This window comes from Saccostrea cucullata, unplaced genomic scaffold, assembly GCF_032062105.1.
Source record: "Saccostrea cucullata isolate Sc308-1 unplaced genomic scaffold, CSIRO_AGI_Scuc_v1 ctg23742, whole genome shotgun sequence".
NCBI classification, from domain to species: domain Eukaryota; kingdom Metazoa; phylum Mollusca; class Bivalvia; order Ostreida; family Ostreidae; genus Saccostrea; species Saccostrea cuccullata.
The window spans coordinates 1-7,105 of NW_026919234.1; positions in this window are offsets into that span (position 1 = coordinate 1).

A 7,105-nucleotide genomic window follows, 5' to 3' on the forward strand; every position below is an offset into this window, starting at 1 on the left:
AATAAATTACCTGAATTAATAAAATTAACAGTAAACGTCGTAATCCTAGATACATAATTACTCTTCTCTTTTCTACAAAACATAAAAACAAATGAACAAACGTCCATGGACTTGTAGGTCACGTGGTATAATAATGGCGTCGCCATGAACGTTTATTTGCTTTTTATCGCCTTCGTATTTTTAGTAGAAACCGCCTCAAAATAATTGCACAGAAGTTTCTCTGTGTGTTTGTGGATTTTTTCCACACCTGAAATCATTAGTGAAGGAAACAAACAAATTATCAGTTTGTGAACAATATGGGCGTCTTTGTTTATTATTATTTATGACTTTAAACAATGAATATAATTGAGGAGGACTCCAAGAAAAAAGAATTACCTAATATTTCTAGAAGTTAATTTCGGGGCCTACTGATCATCTAATTAGCGCTATATAAAGGTTTTACCATCTTATAAGGAAATGTGGATGAAATTAAAAAAGATTATTATACATCTACTGGCTTTTTCCTATATAAAAATTAGGCGGTAAAATGTGAAAAATTCCCTAGAAATATCAGTTAATGAACTAATTCCCCATGCTTTAGTTCAATGAGCTAATCCCTGCTTGGGAAGCTAATTCCCCGGTTATCCATAACTCTCTAGATTTTAATTTTGATTCCGTCTAATATGTTAATGGACTAATCCCCGTGTATTAGTCTTAAAGCTAATGCTCAACCATTCGTAATCCTCTATTTGTATCGATATGATAAAATAGTTAAACAGTATATCATTGAGGGAGTTAGCAACAGTCCAGTTCCCCTCGACCAGAACTATTTCCCTCGGATGTGCCTCGGGAAATATTCCTGGCCTTTGAGAACTGGAATCTTGCTAACCCCCTCAATGATTTACTTTAACTGTATAATACTGGTACACAATGCATGTATAGAAAGCATTTAATGATACATAAGCCAACATCAATATCAATGCATTTTGTACATATGTATTTTAATTATACACGTATTATGGACCCAGAAATTCGTCCAACGAGAACCAGAGATTAGAGATTATCCTTCTTATTTTTGCAGGGAAATATTAGTAATTAACGTCAAATCCTAAAACTGACAAAAGTCGTATATCATTAGGTCAAGATTAGTCCAAGAAATTTTTGAATATGTATTGTGTTATGAAGTTAAACTATACCAGAAAATGGTTTCAGTGTTAAATAAGGAGTATGGAATCATCAAACTAAATTGAAAACTTTGTAGAATTTGTTGAATATATTAATTCTCTGTCTGTATTATGATCTAAATTCCAATTTTCCACTGAGAAATCATTGACCGTAAAACAGTTACTACATATTCGTAGGGCTTCCAACTTTATTATTTTATGAGAGTATGTTTAGCCCGAACTTTAGATCATTAAATTACTATTTCTATTTTAAAAATATATTTTTTAATAAATTGAACTTTCAGGAAAAATCTTAGATTTAAAGAAAAAAGTTGACGAAGTATACATGCTCCCATGCAGATTTGTCGTTCGTTCCTCTCTCAGACGTGTACCTCTGCAATGGGCTCACGTCAAGATTATTGACATAACGTATAAAACGTGATATTTGCAGAAATGTTTCAAATTAAATTAAGAGTTCTGGATTAATTTAGTGAATATCTATCTAAAAAGTCAGACATTAGTATAGAAATTAAATCATAATGAATTAAAACAAACGCACTTAGTATATACACGAGCCAACGGCAGAGGTGAATGTATATGAGCCGATGGTAGAGAGTGCAAAGTATAAGCATTATATATTTCGTATATCCACTGGATATTTTTTCTCCTTTATTTCTTAAGAAAACCCATTGCGTTAAACACTGCATGAACTACATTAGGCATGTCGCCTGTACAGATTTCTTGATCAGTGGCCGTTCCATCAATGAAACGTACAATGTATATAGTCGTTCGCATCATTAATACAATAATTAACATTTTTAATCTTACTTTAAATTATTATTTAAACAGATATGAATATAAACAATAAAATGTATTTCTTTGTTTGATATTACTGGAATTAACGGTCGCAGCTATTGCAGAAAAAAATTACATAACCCGCTTACGCGGGTTAGTATTTTTTTCTGCAACACCTGCTTCCATTAATTCCAGTAATAACAAACAAAGAAAATTTTTTATTGTTTAAGTTAAACAAATGTGATAGCATATCACTAAGCACTGACTGACAGTGCATATTCTTGTGTTTGTTCGCTCACTTTTCTGGATGATGTTTTAATGTTTTACATTGAAATATATTTATAACATTTTTTCTGTATAAAAGTACAAGTCTGTGTGTTAACAAACGTGTCCAATAATTATCAGTTTAAGATTTTTCAATTAAAACATTTCACCACTTTACAGCATTTTCCGTGCAAATACTCTAGCAACACATGGGCCTATTTATTTTACAGACCTTTTAGAAGAATGTTAACTTATGATCTGTTTATAGGCCCCCTTTTAATTATTTTTAAGGAGAGTTTTATAAATTATATGAGAATGTAAAAGAAATATAGGTAACCATAGGACACATGGCATATTTTCCAGAAACGTTATAGAACATTTTGTCTTAAACCTCCTAATATTATAGGTCAATCAATAGTTAGAATAATATCATAAAGAAGAAATATTAAATCACCCGCGTGGCGCAGTGGTTAGAGTGTCTGCTCAAGAATTTCGAAGTAGGGATTTATTCCTACGTCGCGGGTTCGAATCCCACTGTTGGACGTAGAGACCGCACCCTCGAATGAAACCGTATAAACCGAGGTCCCATGTCGCAGTAGGTGATGGCACGAAATAAAATCCCTTCTTATACTCAGTGGCCCCGAGTGCCGAGTATAGGACATAATTTGTAGGTTTCCACCGGCAAGTGGTGGTGTCTCCTCCATATGATTTTAAAAATACTCGAAATGGACGTTAAATAATATACAATCAATCAGTCAATCAGAAAATGTGACTCACAAAACCCGCTATGAGTAGTGATTTTTCTACTTGAAATTTTATCAACAAATATATTTTACTCAAATATATATTTTTAATGCTAAAAAAATGTAGGTATCCAGGCATTGGGAGAAAAATATATATTTTCATACTCATTGAGTACTTTTTTCTATTTAGTATAATTGATATAGAATACATCTTGTAAAACGTTTGTACTTGTAAATGTCATTATTTTATTTTTACTATAATTGTTTATGACGTTAATTTTATTTGAAATTTAGTTCATCACATGAATGCAAAATTTTTAGTAGTTCCGGATTGGCAATTTTCTTATCTTTAGATCCGGCAGTTATAATTTTGCATATGACGTAACTTCCGCCCAGCATCTTTGTAAATCTAACATTAATGTCAAAACGAAACAAGAAACATATATTGACGCAAGCGTCAAAAATCGGCCGCAAACTAATTAATTGTTCCTTTCACGAAGCAACTAACGACTGAAATTGTGATCTGTTTTTAATATATCTTATATGTACCTACTAATATATATATATATCTTTCTGATATTAAACGCTTGTGCCCGACATTGCATGATTTTCTAAATTATATAATGCATGTTCAGTATTACATGTATAAGCGAAGAACCCATCGTCCTCTGCGTCAACAAACCGTGGGCCTGTATAATTAAGAGGCATTTACATTAAAAGTTTTAAACTAAAGTTTAATGTAATCTACAACTAGATATGCAGTGTAGTTTTAATTTTATAGAAACGCAACAAATATGTGGGACTCCTTGCTCTCTTTTAGAGGAAAAAACTAAACTCCCTCTAGATCCGCCACTACATTTCTTCTCTTTCAGTTTCTTTGAGTTGTAGCGGGAAATTTCTTGGCACATTGTAAAACGTGCATTATCCTCGTCTGCTAGGCCAAATCTTGTAATATTCTGTAGCCTTCTTGGTATCTTGATGAAATAACATTTAACCATTTTTTTGAATATGTTTTTATATGTACATGTATACACGTCATTTAAAATAAATACGTACAACAAATCCTGTTTAGATAGAGAAAGTGAAATTGTGCAATTAACGTAACGCGGTCTTTGCTTTGCTTAACACATGTCCTAATTTTCTCCGCGCCTCAAACATGTCAAAGTTTCTCAATCAGGATTGGATAAAATATTTACCTCATTCTTTATTAAAAAAAATATTTTATTTTTATTGTGCGTTCTTGGTAAACATTTAGACGCTCTTTTTAATGAACTATTATATTATGTAAAAAAATATTTTTATTTAAATTGTTTTTACTCCGCAGAAACGCACAGCGACTTTAAACTTTCATATCATATAGCCGACCGCCTCCTGGCGGCCGGTAATAAGTGACATGGTCAGGAGAACAAGGTAATTAGCAAATCCAATTATGCATATATTGAATATTCTTATGCTTTCAATAACGTGTAACATCCCTGATCTTTTAGTTAATGTCTTTGATTTAGTATAGATTTAACAATTACTCTGCATGTAGAAAATTTTTGTACTAACATTTCCAGTTTGTTTTTTACATGGCGCCATTTTTGACCCACGTGTAGTGAAATGTTAATTGATAATTATTAGTCCCATGGCAAATTGTATTTCATATATCATACCAATTCAATGATTAAATAGAACTGATTTATTATGTAAATTATCACTAGTGAGATTATTTGCTACATGCGCATGGAATTTTGTGTCATTATTTACTTAAGAGTTATTTCCCTTTGTACGGTAATGTTAGGTAAAGCGCCAATTAAGTTTGTTTGTTTAAGTGAAATAGCAAAATTTTATTTTCTTATTGTTACTGGTAATAATTTAATTGAGATTAAGAAGTGAGTTAAATAAATGTATAGTTTTTATTCATGTTACATACTACGTACTAGTCAATTGGGTGAAATTCGTGAATATTCTAGTCTATACATCGTCATGTATGTATACTAAAGATCAGGGACTAAGTTATATCTTAGAAAAAAGAACTTTTTCCTAAGTTCATTACTTATCCGTTTCACTAACCTCACTTATCTAAGGATATTCCTAAGTTATGTCGTAACTTTAGGACAGGTAAATCGATGACTTAGGAAGAAACTAAATATTGTGGCTTCATGTGGAGAGAGAGAATGTGTTTGGGGAGTGAAAATCCAATGGACTACAATTTTTGGATGATTGTGTTCTCTCCAGGTTAAAACTGTTTTACTTTGCATGGAATTACTATGATTTCAATAATACTGTAGACGTACTTTTTTCCACGGGGTCATAATTCCGCGGAATCTCAATTTCTGTTTAATCCGCGGGTAGAAAATTACGCGGATTTTCTAGATTGTCACTATATGCCTTACATTTATAAATCGCTTGTACAAATTTCCGCGGAATGCTTGTGACCGCGTACATAACGTAAATTAATAAATTAATACCACGCGGAAAAAAGTACTTCTTTTAATGGCAAAGACATGTCAAAATTTGTCCAAGGTATATAAAAATGTCCGTTCATTTGGTCCACTGGAGCTGGCGAATTAGATGGTTCACATGCTGGAATAACCCCCCATCATTTGAAGAGCACGCCTTTGTAAACAAAAAATCCATTATTATACATGCATACATTATGTGTTTTTATCTACATGTATATTCATTTTACCCCACCTCTGTTGAATTTTCCGTGAAATCCTGGCTTACGATTGGTTAAAGTCTGTCACGTGAAGGAGGTGCACTACTTATACCCGGTCAGTTGTAAATCTATACCCGATCGATGTATTACGTAGCAAACACAACGTGACGTCATAATAGGCGCAGTATAAGCGTGATGAAGCATTTAGCAGAGAAAATCATTTATAAACCACAAATAAAACGTAAATGTTTCATCGGTGGGGGTAAATTAGTTACATAGTCTTTTAGTGACAGGGTATGGGATGATACCTGGCTCCGCCTCGCCAGGTATGAAATTTACTAACCAGGTATCATCCCAGACCCTGTCACTAAAAGACTATGTAACTAATAATACTTAAGAAATAAGATATCATTTTTAGAGTTGCATTGGGGTATGACATGAAGTCGGTCACGTGATCAAATTCTATAACGCCCGAAGGGCGTTATAGAAGATTTGATCACGTACCGACTTCATGTCATACCCCAATGCAACTCTAAAAATGATATTTTATTTCTTATATTTATATTTTACGTTTTCATTCATTTTTAACAAATATAGGCATTATTAGACTTAGATTTTGAAATGCAACGTCACGTTACTACGACGTTATGTGACGTCACAGTAGGAACTTTTCAAATTGCACGTGCAGTTTACTTTCCATACGCAAGAAAGTCTGATCATGTGACCGACTGCATGTCATCGAAAATTGAATGTCATTTTTTTTGGTATTGTCATATAAGGAAAGACACCGGCAAATGTAAATATTCCCGCTTGAAAGGCGGGAGGGTATATAGTAATCGGTACGTCCGTCCGTCTGTCTGTTACGCTTTGGGGTACCCATCTCTTATCCGCAACTCCTCTCATATAGCTGAATGAATTTTTTTTATATATCTTTTACTATTATTTTAATTGATATTAAATTCGAATTTGACAAAATGATATTTTAGATATATGGAAACACTTGTTCACGTTCGAAAAGTACGTAATTCTTGATGAATCCCCAACCAAGCTCCGGACATATATATCAGTAGAATGTTTCTCCAAAGAATGGTTGCATTTAATTTCTTTTAGGACGTTATTATTGAGGGGACACGCGCATAACGCAGTTTTGTTTTCTATAGTATTTAATACATCGGTAAAATTATTTTTATCCCCCTCCCGTGCTTCTCCAGTTCCTACGGCCATAAGATTACAACCAGTTTTCCTCATCGCTTAATACATATTATAGCTTTGCATGAGATTTCAATAAATTTCCTTTTTTCAACTTCCTCTTTTAGTATTTTCATACCTGTAGTCGCGAATTTTGTGATTTTTCCTTGCATGGCATCCTTATGATATAATATTTTCATGTATAATATATTATGTGTGAGAAAGTTTTACGCAGTACAGACAGCTAACGTGGAGTAGTTATTGGCAAAGAATTTTTTTTTTTATATTGAAATTGCGCAGCAATCATTTTTGAATTTCATTAAATAATT